Consider the following 2,763-nt stretch of genomic DNA (forward strand, 5'->3'; position numbering starts at 1 on the left):
CCAGACTCCCACCACACCCGCTCCGGAGCAGATAGCTCCCCTGTATCAGGCTCCAACAGCTCAGCCAATCGAATTAGTTCAGCCGGTTATTGCGGCACAGGCCGGAGATGGGCCAAACTATGTCTTCTGAGGCTTTATGGAGATTGGACAGGTTTACCAAGCTCTTTCCTATTCACTTCAGTGGTGCTCCTTCAGAGGACCCTTAGGAGTATCTTGACAGCTGTCATGAGGTTCTACGAAACATGGGTATAGTGGAGACCAATGGGGTCGATTTTGCTGCATTTCAGATGACTGTTTCCGCCAAGAAATAGTGGAGAGATTACATGTTGACCAGACCAGTCGGGTCGCCTGCTCTTACTTGGGACCAGTTCTCTCAGCTCTTCATAGAGAAGTTTTTGCCTATCACATTGAGAGAGGAGCGTCGCCATCAGTTTGAGCGTCTCCAGCAGGGAAGTATGACTTACGTAGTATGAGACCCGTTTTGTGGATTTGGCTCATCATGCCATTCTTCTGCTTCCCACCGAGAGAGAGAGGGTGAGGAGGTTTATTGATGGACTTGCTCAGCCTATCAGATTGCAGATGGCTAAGGAGACTGGGAGTGAGATTTCTTTTCAGGCGGCTGCTAATATTGCCAGACGAGTCGAAATAGTTCTTACTCAGGGAGGTCAGGGGTCTGACAAGAGGCCTAGTAGTGGTGCCTCATCTAGAGGCAGGAGTACTTTTGGAAGAGGCCATCCTCCCAGGCCGTTTCATTCAGCGCTCTAGGATTCCCACGGTGCCTCAGGTGGTCGTGGCCTCAGATGCATTATTTCAACCAGCTAGCCTACAGTGCACCACCAGCTCCTATTAGTGCACCTCTACTCCAGAGTTATCAGTGTGGTTATTCAGGTCGACAGGGTCAGTTTCAGGGTCAGAAGTCACAGCAGCCGAGATTATGCTATACTTATGGTGATCCGAGGCACATTGCTAGATTTTTCCCTCGGGCAACAGGCAGGTCACAGCAGTAGAGTTCTTGTGCCATGGTTCCGACACCAGTTGCTACACCACCTGCTCAGCCAGCTAGAGGCGGGGGTCAGATAGCCAGAGGTAGAGGCCAGACTGTTAGAGGTGGAGGTCAGGCCATTAGAGGTGGAGACCAACCAGTTATAGGCCGTCCCAGGGATGTAGTTCAGGGTGGTGGGACCCAACCCCGGTGTTATGCTTTCCCAGCCAGGCCTGAGGCTGAGTCATCTGACGCTGTTATCACAGGTACTATTTCAGTTTGCAGTAGAGATGCTTCAATCCTATTTGATCCGGGATCTACTTATTCCTATGTGTCATCCTATTTTGCTTCCTATTTGGTTGTGCCCCGTGATTCTTTGAGTGCTCCTGTGTATGTTTCCACACTAGTGGGATATGCTATTATTGTAGATCGTGTTTATCATTCGTGTGTGGTCACCATTGGGAGTCTTGAGACACGTGTAGATCTTCAACTTCTTGACATGGTTGATTTTGATGTCATACTGGGTATGGATTGGCTGTCACCTTATCATGCTATAATAGATTGTCATGCCAAGATGGAGACCTTAGCCTTGCAGGGGTTACCTCGATTAGAGTGGAGAGGGAATCTTGGCTATTCTTCCAGTAGGGTTATCTTATATGTGAAGGCTTAGCATATGGTCGAGAAGGGGTGTCTAGCTTATTTGGCTTATGTCCGTGATTCTAGTGCAAAGGTTCCTTCCATAGATTCGGTGCCGGTTGTTCGTGAGTTTCCAGAGGTGTTTCCTGCAGACATTCCGGGGATGCCACCCGGCAGGGATATTGATTTCTGCATTGATTTGGCTCCGGGCACTCAGCCTATTTCCATTCCGCCATATCGCATGGCCCCACTAGAGTTGAAAGAATTGAAGGAGCAGTTGCAAGATTTGCTTGATAAGGGCTTCATTAGACCTAGTGTCTCTCCCTAGGGTGCACCGGTGTTGTTTGTGAAGAAGAAAGATGGATCGATGAGGATGTGTATAGATTATCGGCAGTTGAAAAAATTAACCTCAAGAACAAGTATCAATTGCCTAGGATTGATGATTTATTTGATCAGCTTCAGGGTGCCAAGGTCGTTTCAAAGATTGATTTGAGATCTGGCTACCATCAGTTTAGGATTAGGGCATCCGATGTTCCTAAGACAACTTTTCGGACTCGGTATGGGCATTATTAGTTTCGAGTGATGTCATTTGGGTTGAAAAATGCCCCAGCAGCATTCATTGATTTGATGAACCGTGTGTTCAAACCCTACTTGGATTTCTTTGTGGTTGTGTTTATTGATGATATCTTGATCTACTCCCACAGCCAAGAGGAGCATGAGCAGCACCTTCGGATCATTCTTCAGACTATGAAAGACAGCCAGTTATATTCTAAGTTCTCAAAATGCGAGTTTTGGTTGAGTTCAGTTGCTTTCTTGAGTCACGTTGTATCAGCATAGGGTATTAAGGTGGATCCTAAGAAGATTTAGGTAGTCCAGAACTGGCCTAGACCCACATCAACTATAGAGATTCGTAGTTTCTTGGGTTTGGTGGGCTATTACCATCGATTTGTGGAGGGGTTTTCATCCTTAGCTGCCCCATTGAGCAGATTGACCCAGAAGGATGCCCCGTTCAGGTGGTCAGATGAGTGTGAAGCGAGCTTTCAGAAGCTCAAGACTTCTTTGACCACAACACCGGTATTGGTATTACCCACAGGTTTAAAATCTTATACAGTATATTGTGATGCATCTCGTATTGGTCTGGGTGC

Source organism: Nicotiana tomentosiformis, chromosome 2, assembly GCF_000390325.3.
Source record: "Nicotiana tomentosiformis chromosome 2, ASM39032v3, whole genome shotgun sequence".
NCBI lineage: Eukaryota > Viridiplantae > Streptophyta > Magnoliopsida > Solanales > Solanaceae > Nicotiana > Nicotiana tomentosiformis.